This window comes from Canis lupus, chromosome 33 (genome assembly GCF_048164855.1).
Source record: "Canis lupus baileyi chromosome 33, mCanLup2.hap1, whole genome shotgun sequence".
In the NCBI taxonomy this organism is placed as follows: Eukaryota; Metazoa; Chordata; class Mammalia; order Carnivora; family Canidae; genus Canis; species Canis lupus.
In genome coordinates, this window is record NC_132870.1 from 38,496,833 (window position 1) to 38,512,329 (window position 15,497).

The window sequence follows — 15,497 nt, forward strand, 5'->3', positions numbered from 1 at the left end:
GACTAAAATAAAAAACTGTAATTTCACTCTGGTATAAATAAATCATTAGATAAGTAAGTAAATAGGAAAGAAGAGCATGTTTCTTATAGTAGAATGCTAACTAATAAATACAAAAGGAATTATATAGTAAGAGAATCAATGGTTGCTGAAACTAGTCAGTGAAAGTTTGATGTTGAACGGGGTATTTACAAAGCCTTGAAGTATCTCCTTACAAGATTTTTTATTAGTTTTCCTGGGAAATTGTATCTTTACAATGGAGACACTTTATGGATACCTTTCTAACCAAGTGATCAATTTAATATCACTTATATTGGGACAAACCAAATATATACATCTTTTAATAGGATGGATATTCTTAGAAGGATACAACATCACTCCTGTGTTATTCCTGAATCTAAATCTAATCTTGAGGGGATCCCTGGGTGGCTCAGTGGTTTAGCGCCTGCCTTTGGCCCAGGGCACGATCTTGGAGTCCCGGGATCAAGTCCTGCGTCCGGCTCCTGGCATAGAGCCTGCTTCTCCCTCTGCCTGTGTCTCTGCCTCTCAATCTCTCTATGTCTATCATAAATAAATAAAAATAAATCTTTAAAAAAATAAATAAATCTAATCTTGAGGATCAGATTGAGAGATTTCCATACAAACACACCCAGATTGAGGCACTTTGTAAAAATAATTGGCCTGTATGCTTCCAAGATTTCAAAGTCAAGAAAGAGAAAGACTGAAGACCTAGTTATTTATTACTTTGTAACAATATTACCACAATTTTAGTGGCTTCAAACAATGCACATTTGTTAACTCCCAGTTTTTGTGAATAAGGAGTCTAGGCACTAAACTGTGTCGTCTGCTCAGGGGAGGTCTCAGGGCAATTGGATGTCAGCCAGGGCTGCAGTCTCATCTGAGAGTCAATGGTAGAAGGATGTGCTTCCAAGCACACTCAGGCTGTTGGCAGAATTCAGTTCCTTGTGGTTGTAGAATGAGGGATTCTTTTTCTTGCTGAGTTCTGGCTGGAGACCCTAACAGGCTGTGGGCTGGGAGCCCCCCTCTGCCTCAAGAAGCCCCCTTCATTTCCTTGCCTTCATTATCCCAACATGACTGCCTGCTTCCTCAGAACTAGCAAGGGAGAGAGACTCTAGCGAGATGGCACTAAAATCTTTGTACACAACCATGCAATCATGTATACATGGTTATACACATCCCATCACCTTTGCCTTATTCTGTTTGTTGGAAGCAAGTCACAGTTCTGCCCTCACATGAAGGGAGGGGAATCGCAACAGGGTGTGAACACCAAGGGGAGGATCCATGGAGGCCCCCTCAGGAATCCTTCTAGAATAACACTGTGTAATAAAGCATAGTGACTGTGATATAGCATGCGTTCAGTAGACATTTGTGGGGAAAATTTGAAAAAAAAAATTTCTTAGATTGCTTTGGCAGAACTTTTGTATATTGTATGTAAATGTGCAACTGATCTTTGAGGAAGGGTTGTTTCTTTTCTTGGTCTTTGGAAGTCTTATCACACTTAAAATCACCTTTTACTCTTAGCAGCACTGGGCATGTGTGAAATTGTTTTCTGGGGGCAGTGTTGGAGTATACACTTTCTGTTGCACAGCAAGGATCAGCCTAATATCTTAAATGCATGAATTTAAATTAGATCTTAATTCTCAATTTCAAAGACTGAGCCAACTTATGAATAATAAAGCCATGTAATAGTGCAATTATTCCAACTAGTACATAGCATTTTCTTTCCCAAATCAAATGTAAGGTTTTCTACGCAAATCTCTTGTAGTGGCCCAGAATTCAGTTTGACAAAGGCTGATCCTTGTGAAAAGATATTACATAGAAGCTGGTTTTTTGTTTTGTTTTGTTTTGTTTTGTTTTTGCATCAGGGAAGGTAACACTTGGAGGAAATAGACTTAACATGAAAACAGGAAGGATTTTGGAAAGATACTAGACACTTTCCTGACAGAGGGATGCAATACAGATGGATTTATGATGAAAAAACAACTGTGGAGTTTTCCCTAGAGACTTTTACAAATGGGATGGACAACCATCTGTTGACCATGCTTTGAAGTTCTGTATCAGAGATTGACCTCAGGGGCTCTTCAGGTTCTTCGCTGCCCTCCCACTTGCTTATGGAGAAGATGTTAAATGGAGCAATTATGTGGTTTTCATTGACAAATAATATTAACCGTTAACAGAAAACATATATCCTAAACACTCATACCCAGAACAAATCTATGCTGTTCTCATCCACTTTCTTATTTTCTCTAGAGAAAATATCCTGCACTAGTCGGATGACTAAAAATAAAATAATTAGCTTAGAAAGAAATAGCAAAGACTGAAACACTTTTAAGTCGACTACATCCAGGTGTGACACACTTAACTACAAACCAGTTTTAAAAAGTAGGTCGTTTAAAATAGACTTTTTTAAAAGTTGAAGGAACAAAAATGGGTGTTTTTGAAAGAAAATCTAGAGAAATGGAAATTTATTGATCTTGAAATTGTAGTCTAGAGAATCACTCGTCTTTTTTAAAAAATATAAGTTATAGGTTAAAACATTTTCAGTTGACGTGCACAATCTCATTTAAAAAATCTCATGTCTTTGCAGACACCACTCTGGAGACTGCCTCCTCCCAAGTAAAAAATCTCATGTCTTTGCAGACACCACTCTGGAGACTGCCTCCTCCCAAGTATGTAAGGAGAAGTGTGATTTAATTATCAAGCCAGAGAAAAAGAAGGAACCTCATGAATGGTGGCAATTTTCATCTTTTAGGAGTGCTTTTTAGGTAAACTTCTTTGAACTAAGTCTTTTTCTTTTTAAATCAATGCTTTATAATTTACAAAAAATCAATTTAATACAACTCAAGCAAGATTCTAAAATTAAGTATAATATAAATTGTGCAAAAATTTTCACTCACATTTGATCCATGCCTCGAAAATGCTACATTTTTTTTTTTTAACAAACAGAGGCTATGTAGAAATCTAGATTGAACTAGAAGCTCATTCTTTACAGATACAGTCACAGTGATTCAATTTTCCCATTCTTTTCTTACAGGGAAATTAACAATACATTGAAAGGGGGGACGCCTGGGTGGTTCAGTGGTTGAGGTCTGCTTTCCGCTCAGGACATGATCCCGGGGTCAAGTCCCACATTGGGCTCCTTGCAGGGAGCTGGCTTCTCTCTCTGCCTGTGTCTCTGCCTCCCTCTCTGTGTCTCTCATGAATAAATAAGTAAAATCTAAACAAAACAAAAACAAAAAAACCCAAAACAGTATATTGAAAGGGAGTGACATGCAGCCATTCAAATCTAGAAGCCCCAGGATAAAATTCTCCATCTATGCTCACAGAAAATGTTGTCTTTCAATAATAGCAGTCCCAAGATGCACAATCAATAAATCAATATAAAGAAGGAACTACCTCTATAGAACAGGCCCCAATTCCTTCTCGTTCATTTGTTTTCATTCCTCTCTGCCAATGAAATCACTGAGTGCATCAATGAGAAGCATTGCACAAACTATTCCAGCATGAGAGAGTCAGGCCTGCATAATCTCTTTTATATGAGGGCTCTGAAACTGAAAAACATTTCAATAATGTTTTAAAACTCTAGAATTCATCAATGCCAGTAATTTTCTCTTTGCAGTAGTTACCCTAGAAGGCTATATATTTTTATAAACTGTGTTGCCATTGCTGAAAACATTTTGGTAAATTTCTCTTTGGAATGCTTTCAGAATCTGCATTAGTCTTTTTGTGTCTCTTCACTAGTGACAATAATTTTGGTTGGTTTATTTTTTGATGAGAGGGAATTTGTTTTTTTTTTTTTTGTAGATTTTAAACAGCCAAAAGTCACTCTTCCTATGGTCTGGTGGGAAATAAATTTTTTTTTTTTTTTTTGGTAAAATGAGAAATGATTATAAAGTAATGGGGCTGATTTTTGTTGTCTAGATTGGAAGTTTATATTATCTTTTACATTTGCTAGCTGTGTGACCATAGGCAATTTACTTAACTACTTCCGTGCCTCAGTTTCCCTACCTTCAACAGGAATAAAAGCAGCCCACCTAGAGTTGTTGTGACTATTAAGTGATATAACAAATATATGGTAGTAATTAGAGTGCCCAGTACATAGAGCTCAATAATTCTTTTTTTTAAGATTTATTTATTTATTTATTTTAGAGAGAAAGAGAGAGAGCCAAGAAGAGGGCAGAGGGAGATGCAGAAAGAGAATCTCAAGTAGACCTCCCCCCCGCCCCCCGCATTGAGTGGGGAGCCTTACGCAGGGCTTGATCCCATTACCCTGAGATCATGCCCTGAACTGAAATCAAGAGTCAGATTGCTTAACTGACTAAGCCACCTAGGCACTCTGGTCTCTTAATTGTTAAACCAGGCACTTTGAGTTCTTACCAATAATTCTTACTGAGAGAATAATTATATGAGGAACTTCTAGCTTCACCTTCCCATCAAACTTCTTTCTCTAAAAAGCTAGTACATTACCCAAAACTCACTGCAAATCTATCCTCTGAAATCAGCTCTCCCTCTCTGGTGTTACTAATTCATTTTGTAATTCTCTCTTTTCAGCCAGTCATGGAGTCTTGAAGATTGACCTGACATCATGACTCTTAAATCCATCTCCTTTCCTCCACCCTTGTCTTTAGTCTATGAACCCATGAATTCTTCATGTGGCAGGCAGAGTGATCTCTCTAAAGGGTAAGCCTGATGGAGTCACTTCCCACCTAAAACACTTTAGCGGTTCCCCATTGTTCTCTGGATATAGAATAATCTTGGTAGGACCTATAAGGCCGTTTGCTGACTGAACCTGGTGCCTTGCAAGGGCATCAGTGCCACAGTTCTTTAATGTTGAGTGCTCTTGCTTTTCCAGGACTCTGCATGTGGTTGAAATTTGCTATCTTACTCTGTTTCTGGATTCCTCCTACTATCTCTTCTGGATTTAATTTAGAGATCAGGTGCTCCAGAAAGCTCCCACCTACCACCCACAGCTTGTTTAGGTATCCCTTTTATGTAATTTTTTAGCATCTGCACACTCATTGCCCTTAATTGTAATAATCCTCTTTCTTTGAAATTTATTTCCACATCAGAACATGACTGTCTGGAGAACACACGCTGTGTCTTATTCCTGGTCGTGTCAGTTGTGCCTCCTCTAGGACCTTATGTTCATAGATACATTCCTTTGACCCTAGTAGGGCTCAGCACTTATTTATTGAATAGATGAATGGATAGTAATTTTTTAAAAAGCTTGTATTTATTTGACAGAGAGAGAGAGTGAGAGAGCACAAGCAGGGGAAGTGGCAGGGGGAGAGGGAGAAGCAGGCTCCCCGCTGAGCAGGGAGCTCAACGTGGGGCTTGATCCCAGGACTCTGAGATCATGACCCAAGCCAAAGGCAGGTGCTCAACCAACTGAGCCACCCTGGTACCCTGAATGGATAGTAATTCTGATGTCTTATTTTAGTTCTTGTGACTTACAAATTTTATTGTTATTAAGGTTTTGGGTGTTGTTTTTCTAATTCCCAAATTCAGGCATTCACACCTACCCTCTCTGCTTAGAAAAATCTGTATCTTCTTCCAAATAGTTACATAACTCATCCTTTCACTTAATGTGTCTCCACTTACATATCATCCCAGAGAGATCTTCTCAGACCACGTGAGCAAATGGGACACACCCATCCCACTGGCAAACATGGCTTCATTTTTCTTCATGACACTTATCAATTCTGGACATGATACTCTATGTTTATTATTTACTTGTTTATTCTTGATCTCTGTAAGCTCCATAAGCTCCAGTTTGTTTGTGTTTTCCATCACAGGGCCCCAGCTCCCACAATACTATCTGGCACATAGTGGGTGCTTAATGCTAAGTAAAGTATTGAATTCCAGATTATAAGGTCATTGAGAACAGTAAGTTGTGTGTGCTCCACATCATCTAACCTGTCACAGCGTATAATTGATAAATAAGTAGAAAAAAGTCGTACTCACTTCAAAAAGCTTATCTCTATATTTTGTATCATTTCAAAGGGGTTGATTTAATTTAATTTATTTTTTAAAGATTTTATTTATTTATTCATAAGAGACACACAGAGAGAGAGAGAGAGAGAGAGAGAGAGAGGCAGAGACACAGGCAGAGGGAGAAGCAGGCTCCATGCAGGGAGCCTGATGTGGGACTCGAGGATCATGCCCTGAACCAAAGGCAGACGCTCAATCACTGAGCCATCCAGGTGTCCCATCAAAGGGGTTAATTTTGTACTTGAGTAACAGGGTGCCTCTTAAAGCCAACCATACTTACACTGAAGGAGAAGGAATTAAAAATTAAGTAAGCCTCTCCAACCTCTGGGAAAGTAGGCAGAAAGTTTCTTTGAATGAGATCTTTGTTGTGCTAAGAATCAGGTGAAGTTCTGCTCCCCATTTTTGTAAGTGTAGGATAGGAAAATGTTTCCTGGTTGAAGTGGAACAAAAGACTGCCATTCCCTGAGACCCCCTGTAAGCAAACAAAGGTCTTTTGGATGAAGTTAGGTTAATTTGAAGAAGGAGCTTGAAACTTCTGGAAGAGGAGCTAAAGTGTGTGTCTTTATTCCCTGTGATTTAACATTGGGGCTTGCTGGGGGATGGGGGCACAAGTCTGTCAGGTGAATAAGGGGGGCCCCATGAGCACAGAGACAGATAGCAATAGCCCCCACCCCACAGAAAAATCATCTGCAAAAAGGGCAGAGGTGGATTTGCCCCAAAGCTATAGAAGCTTTAACATCCTTCACTTCTGGGGCCCCTCTGAGTCTCTTAGTGGGTTCCTAGCAATGTGTCCCCATGGTCATATGTATCAACTAATGACTAAGACACCTGACACTTTCCACCCGAATATTTCTTCAGTGGACTTCAGTAAAATCACTGAGGAGTGGCTGCAGGTATCTTGGGGTCCAACTAAGGGGAAGTTGAGTTAAGGAAACACCTAGTTTGGTTTAAGGGGGATATCTTTATTTGATTCACAGTCAATTCTATGTATTGTTAGGTTTTGGTTAGCTGCCTCGTTATAGAAATGAGTTAAAACCACTCTTCAGAATTACCTGTCTCAGGACAAGAAGAGTCAGAAATCCTGTCATGATATGAATGTGCCCTATATCACCTGTCATCAGAAGTATGTGGCTAGTTCAGGTGAAACAAACTTTTTCCAATTTGGAAAATCCCTAAAACTATGATGAGACTTAGTTTAAAATGAGACTACAAAATGTTTGAAAATCATTGGACAGACACTCAACAGTTAGCAGAAGATTCCGGGAGGTATATAAGGCAAATGCTACTTTACAAGTCTTTGCTGAAGGCCTTATTAACTATTTGATGTCCAAGATAAACTAAAAAGTAAAGAGGATGTAGGATATGATTTTTAAGGGCTCCCCTGAGACTCTACCATTCCCTACCTTATAACCTCCCAAAACTTTTTTTAAAAAGCAAACCTCATGATGGATGAGGTCGGGCCCAAGTCTAATGTTACTAGACTCTTGGGATATAAGTGCACTGCACCCTAAGCCTCTGCATCATAGCACATACAGGCTGATATGTTGCCAGCTTCCCTAGTGTAAGAATCACTTGCAAGAATATTTCAATGAGTAAATTTCAACCAGAGGTAAGGCCATTTTCCCTTTAGGTTTTGAAAAATTGATGTACCAGGAATGGAGAGTATATTCTGTGAATGAAATTCTAGTCTAGTGAAATGCTATGTGAACACTGATTAAAACTGCAATTGTAGAAGTTACCATAGTGGAAGGTACAAATGTAGGTAATGGAAAGCTTACCCCATTCTCTGTGTCCTCATGGTCATTCCTATGTTCTCAAGAACATACCCCTGCATAACTCTGGCACACAAGTTGAAAGCCCTAAAATAAGCAATGAGGATTAGGAGAGTGTTTGTCCCTCCAGGTCCTACTCTGTTCCTGGGAAGCTGACCTATAAAGACTATATTAACAAGCTCCTTTGCCCTCTGGTTAGTGGTTGCCTTGTTTAAGGGGGGAGCACCAATAGGAAATGATGGGGCAGGAGGAGATTGAGTTCAGAATTTTTATTAACCTGATACAATGGACTATACATGGTGGCAAAATTTTTGCTACTTCTCCAACTGAAAGGTAGAGTCTGATTCCCTTCCCCCTTTCACAACTGAATGCTTAAACAACTGAATGCAGAGATGTGACATTTGGGGACTTTGAGGCTAGGTCATTATAAGAAGTCTTACAGCTCCCATATGCCCAGGTCTCTTGGAGTATTCAGTCTAGGAACTCTGAGATATAGTGTTTAAAAAAAAAAAAAAAAAAGATATAGTGTTAGAAGTCTGATTACCCTGAGATTGCCTTGCTGGAGTGGGCTGTAGGGAGGGACCCCATGGAAAGAGAGCGATGCCAGCTACTGCCCAGCTTTTCCAGGCAGACACGTGAGTAAAGACACCAACTTGGAGGACATTGCAACCCCAGCAGATACAGTGTGTGAAGAATCAAGAAACCCAGCCAATAATAGAACCGAGGTCCCCACTGAGCTGTTCCAGACATTTCCAGCTGTTCAAACCACCCCGGCCAAGGCCGAGGCTCCAGGCATTGTGAGGCAAAAAAAAAAAAAAAAAAAAATCTATCTTTGCTATGCCTTGCCAGGATTCCTGACCCACAAAATTGTGAGCATAATACATAATTATTGTTTTAGACTAGTAAGTTTTGGATACGTTGTTATACAGCGGGAAATAACCAGACACCTGGTAACCTCCCAGCTGTATCATCGCTGGTTGGCCCTGTTCCTCTGCCAGAGTCTCTTCAAGGCAGTCCTCCCCATATCGTTCGCTACTCATGCCTTCTAGCCGAAGGGAGGCAATGACTCCCTGAGATCACTTGTTGCACCAGCCTTTGTTATTGGCTTTCTTAAATCTTGCCCACCTCTTAAAAATAGTCCCTTAATGACACTCTCCTGAACTACCCAGTTTAAGGGTGTCATCAGTTTCCCACTGGGCCCTCAGCTCATATGCCAGACCTATTATACATGTCTCAAGACATACTGAAGAGCAGGGGAAAGCTACAGTCTATGGAAGGAGGTTCAGAGTTATGCTTCAGATAGCCACAGAAAAATTTGCCTAGCAAAACGGTATGTTTATATACTTACAGCAAGTACTTCTCTCAAGTAATTAGTATGTCACTCTTAATGAAATACTTTAGAAGAGACCAAGTTTTTTAGGCCATCCTTAAGGTTTTCTGGATTCGATAAATCTCACTCATCCTTTTGCTTTGTGAGGGAAAGGGTCATTCTCTAGCACATTCCATTATTTTATTTAACAAACATTTATATATTACATTTTCTATATTCCAGGCACTCTTCATTTATTTTTAAAGATGTTATTAATTTGAAAGAGAGAAAGCATGAGTAGGGAGAGGGGCAGAGGGAGAAGAAGGCTCCCTGCTGAGCAGGAGCCCCAAGGAACCCTGAGATGCTTAACCAACTGAGTGACCCATGTGCCCCTCCAGGCACTCTTCTAAGATCTTTACAAATAATACCTCAACCTCCTAATAACCCTATTAGCCCTGGGTTATTATCACCATTTTGTAGACAAAGAATCTAGGATATGTTGAAGTTACATAATTGGCCCAAGGGCTCATAGGTAGTAAATGATAGAACTAAGCACTAGAAACCACAACACTCAGCTATAGAGTGTGTGCTCTTTGCCACTGTGTTACACTATTAAATCCTGCCAGGAAAGACTTAGAAAACAGGAGAAATGAGTTGCCCAGGTAGTGTACTGTGTGACCAGTCTCAGTGGTTGCTGGGGCCTCCTCTTCTCAGAGGCATCAGAGATGTTGGAGAGAGAAAGAGAAACAGGTTAGAAGCTTAAGAGCACAAACACTAGAGAGGACAAGTGTAGTAGTTATCTACTGCTGTGTAACAAATTACCTCAAAATGTGGTAGGTTAGAGCAACAATAGGTGTTTATATCTTATGGTTTCTGTGGGTCAGGGATTCGGAGAGGGTCCAGCAGCATCTCTAATCTGCCATATCCAGGGTTTCAGGTGGAAGACATGGAGACTGGAGTTGGAATCATCTGAAGACTCTTTCAGTCCCACGTGGGCCTGGCTGAGTCTGCAGCCTGGAATACCATTCACCCTCTATTTGGTTCTGGGGGTGCTGAGAGTGAAAAATGGTTTCATGTGTGGGAGTTACAATTTTGGAAAACCTAGCTTAAATGATTATTTGTGTCAGTTGGGCTTTCTGAAGAAAACAGAAGGCAAGCTCAAACTGGGTAAAGGAATTATAATGAAAGTGTGAGAAGTGTTTAAAGAAATAAACAATAAGAGATTATGTAGAACCGTAGGACTAGCAACAGCAGAGAGTCATTCTCTTCCAGGACTAAAGGAAGGGAAGAAGTTACCAGAACTCTGAAGGGAGCTATTTGTAGAGGGTCTGACAAGAGCTGTGGCTTTTAGGAAGTAATGCAGATAACCAAGAAGGAATTGGTAGAGTAGAAAGAGGGTGAATTGTCCTCATTGTCTCATTGTCCTCCTGTCCTCTGATCTTCTGCTTTTCTAACCCAACTGGATGCCATATGGCCAGACCAGTGCAGATAGGTCAGCCTTCCACGACCACAGAGTCGTGATGGTGATGGTGATGAAGAGTAGAGTGATGGTGAGAAGGGTAGAGAATGAGCCTGGACAGACAAACAGAAGATATCCAACACATCAAAATATTACTCCTGATAGGTGGTAGGGAGTGAAGAGTATGTTTTGGAGGGTCACCAGTTGTCCTTTATAGAACTCCAGGTGAATGCTGCTGAAATGAGTAATGTCACCATTAACGGACTTTATATTATGGTATATCATATGAAATTACCATTTTGTAGATTAAAAATTGGAAAAATTGGCAATTTCATATAGTTCAACCCAATGTTCTGGGTACTTTCCAGTAAAGTTGCAAATGAGGGATCCCTGGGTGGTGCAGCGGTTTGGCGCCTGCCTTTGGCCCAGGGCGCGATCCTGGAGACCCAGGATCGAATCCCACGTCGGGCTCCCGGTGCATGGAGCCTGCTTCTCCCTCTGCCTGTGTCTCTGCCTCTCTCTCTCTCTCTGTGTGTGTGACTATCATAAATAAATAAAAATTAAAAAAAAAACAAGTTGCAAATGAATAAATACATCAGATAACTGAAAATGTTGCTTCTCATTTTTTTATTGTTGACTATTTTCTGAGTTCCAACTGTCTAAAATACTTAAGTGGAATAGGTATTCTAATTAGACTTTGTTAAGTATTTTTTTTTGTTATTATTGTTCAAGGATAAGCCAAGGCAAAAATATAAAGTCAGCAAAATTTTTGAGATAGATATGTTACTTACTATAGTTCATGGCAGTCTCAACCTGGGTGCTCAACTAAAGCTATTTAACCTGCCTAACAGTTTGTCCTTCAAAAGGTGGACAGCCTTGAACCCAAGCAGAGAACTATAAACGTTATCCTGATATCTGAGTTTCAGGGAGGCCCAGCAGTAAATAGAAGAGACACAGGATAGATCTGGGGAATGGTAAGTTTTAAGATTCATGTTTAAATCATGCCTTTGACCATACTGCCCTCCTAATCAAACATTATTTAGTAACTTAATGTATAAAGAAACTCTGGGGAGAAGAGGGTGGAGTTTAAAGGGATATACTGGGCTCTCCACTAATAAGTTTAGTTTTTACTGACTGGATTAATCAGATCAAAATAAAACATATGCATAAATTTTTATTCTCTAGGTTTGTGGAACAGATCACATTGGATATACATGCTGTGTTCTGTTGGAAAGCTAAAAAGCAAAAAGATTTCTAGTTTCCTCCTGATGTACTTTTGGGAATCTTCAACTAAACTACACCAATTTCTATATTCTTTTTTCCCCCAGTTTCTATATTCTTTATTCTTGCTCTTCATTAAAAGAAGTCAAATAAATTATCTTGCAATTCCCTAAAATTAAAGAAATTGCATTTATATGCCTCATCATCTTATAACATCAGCTTCTTTAATTGGGAGATTCCATCAACAGGTGTTTTCCAGAAGTTGCCTAACCTTTATGGAGGGTCTACTTTATATCACACATATAAGAGCTGGGTTTTGCCTAACTCTTATAGGCATTATGATTTTACATACTCATCTCGTTTAAATCTTCCCACAATTCAGTGAGGTAGATTTTATTTCTATTTTATAAATGAGGAAATATGTTCATAGGGCTCAGGAATTTAACACCACACAAGATGATTTGAATAAAAAGAGCAGATTTTTAAAATCCAACAAACTAAAAAAAGGACATAAATTATTTTTTAGGCACATTTAAGGAAAATCACTAGAATCAGATTTTTTTTTTACCATAAAAACATTTGACGCTTGAGTAGATGATAGTAGTACACATAATTTCTAAAAGCCATTGTGAATTTAAATTATCACAGAACTATCAATGTTGGGTTTCAAATTAAGACTACCTCAAACAACCTAAAATAATGTGTCCATTTGGTTTAAAGACCTAGAAGGAGGGGCAGCCCTGGTCGCTCAACGGTTTAGTGCTGCCTTCAGCCCAGGGTGTGATCCTGGAGCCCTGGGATCGGGTCCCACGTCGGGCTCCCTGTATGGAGCCTGCTTCTCCCTCTGCCTGTGTCTCTGCCTCTCTCTCTGTGTCTTTCATGAATAAATAAATAAGGTCTTTAAAAAAAAAAGACCGAGAAGGGAAGAATAATTACCAACTTATGAATTATCATTTTAGTCACACTCAAATTTCAAAAGTATGCTTGTGACTTGAATAAATACACTCGAGTATAAAATAAGGCCCAAATTTACTTTAAATTTTTATTTATTTATTTGTTTGTTTGTTTGTTTGTTTTTACTTTAAAATTTTAAATGGTTTTATTTGTTAAGTGATTATTTATGGCCTATAATCAAATTATAAACTGTTTTTTAAAAAAGCATTTCCTTTTCATGTAAAGAAAGATTATCTTTTAAGTTTGCTTGTTTTCCTTCCCAGCTAGCATTTATGGCACGTTTATTTGGAGTAGAGGTATAAAAAAAATAAAACAAACCCAGCTCTTATGTAAGCTAGAAGATTGACTTTTGGAGTCTCAGAGAAATTTCTTCTTTGTATTTTGCATTTGCTTTGTATTTATGTAGTTTGCAAAAAATAATAATAATAATAATTCTATTGTTTTTTAGGAAATTGAATAAGTAGCAGGATACCTGTTTTGTTGCTCAGAATTAGTTTGTATGTAATCTCAGGATTTTCCTCAACTGATGATATAGCAGTGGTCTTCCAACTGGAAAATGAACTGACAGTTGAGTATCCCAACTGCTTTAGTTACAGTAAAGAAATCCTAATCATTAACTCTAAAAATAAAATCTATTTGCAAAACAGGGATAGTTATAATGATTACCATCTCAAACTTTCATTGAGTATTACATTTAGTAAATAATATTTCCTAATGCCTTTGGAAATCTTTCTTACCTTGCCTACTCAAGCCTTTTTCCAATATCCAATTAAAGCCTGACTCTAAAAATAAATAAATAAATAAAACCTGACTCTATTCAGTAAATGTGTCCCTTATACTATTTTCTTTTCCACAAAAGCTAATTGATTTAGAGCTTATAAAACTTTTTTGTTTTGTTGTTGTTGCTTTAGGTCCCAAACAAGTAATGTTCTAGAAGGGGACATAAATCATGAATACAAGAATAATTAAACTATTCATAGGATCTAGAAAGCTCCTCACTGTTTCTTCAAGGTTTATTCATCCATTCATGTATTGAGTGACAAAGGATTTTTGAATGCCTCCTATGTAAAATAAATTGTAATTCTTCAAAAGTGTTTTGTGCAAGTATACCATTACTGGGAGGACAGTTATTAGGCCATTCATTTTCTGTTTATTTTGCAAGGAAATGTACCCCTTTGAGCCTGTTTGATTTGGATATGTATTCCTAAAGTAAATATTGCTATTGATGGCTTCCTGTTTAATGTTGAGCTAGCCTAGTGATCCTAGAAATCTTCCAGTTGTGTTAAAATTTCCTTTTACATAGATTCTAGTGTAATTGCTTTCATATTATTCCATACAGAAAAACCAACGACCTCCTGTATTCAAACTTTTATACCAGCTTATTCTTACACTTCCTGAGACAAATTACTTAACAAAAATGACACTATTATTTTTAAGTAATGATGTTATATCCTGTTCGAGCCAACATGTAACATATGTCACATTAATTTTTAGACAGAAATTAAATTAACCAAGCTGGCTTCCTGGTTCTTGGGAAGTTATTTATTACTCTTTTTTCTTATCTGCAAAATTAAATTAAATTAAATTCCGCCTAATCTATCAATGTTCCTGCATCTCAACCCACATCCTCTGCTCTTCCTGCAGGAGCACAGTCCCTGCACTTGTGTCCCAGATACAGTTCCTCCTTAACTTCTATGAGGCTCTGTGGGTCCTTTCTCTCTTCTGCATCATCCCTTCTTCTGCAGCATAAAAGCCTGCTGTAATACCTTCCATCTTACTTTTATTTGAAAAAGCCCTCTCTTGACTCCCCATCCCACTATAGTTCTGCTCATTTCCCTGCTCTCTTTTGTGGAGCTCTACCTCTGATTCTGTTGTCTTCATTCCCTCACTCTCTACTTATATCTTTCACCCAAACCCACATCTTTCACTCCTCCACAGCACTGTCTCTTGAACCCATTGCAGTTCTGCTTTATTCCATTTCTATTCCAGAAAAGAGTGTGTGTTAGGGTCACAAATGACCTCTGTGGTATATCCACTATAGAATTCTCAGTCCTCATCCAACTTGACTTTTCAGCAGCATTTGGCACAAGTGATGATCCCTTTTCCATTTTCTTCTCTGTGTTTCCAAGACAACTGTCTGATCTCCTTTACTCCATCTTCTCTCTTAGTTGCTGAATTTGCCTCCTCTTCCCAACTAGGATCAGTCTTCAACCCCATTTTACTCTTCTTCAGGTCTTCAGCAATCTCATTTCTGAGCTGAAAACTTCCAAAGTTATATGCCTATCAATGTGAAACAAGACCAACTTTATTTCTCGTTGTGATATACAGCTAGAAAAAAGATTCTATGGGATCCTTCGGTCTTGATTTCACATTTATTCCTGCATTCTTCCTGCTTATCCTTGGGATCAAGCATGATGTTCTTTTGTCCATTTATCTGACAAATACTTATTGAGCAATATATGCCACGCTCTATGCTGGCTTATGCATAATCTAGGCTTCTAATGGTTTCTGGTCCTTGTTTTCTCTCTCTCTTTTTTTTTATATTTTTTTTTAATTTTTATTTATTTATGATAGTCACACACACAGAGAGAGAGAGAGGCAGAGACACAGGCAGAAGGAGAAGCAGGCTCCATGCACCGGGAGCCCGACGTGGGATTCGATCCCGGGTCTCCAGGATCGCGCCCTGGGCCAAAGGCAGGCGCCAAACCGCTGCGCCACCCAGGGATCCCTCTCTCTTTTTTTTTTTTTCTATCAGTTCTTCTTGTTCAATTTT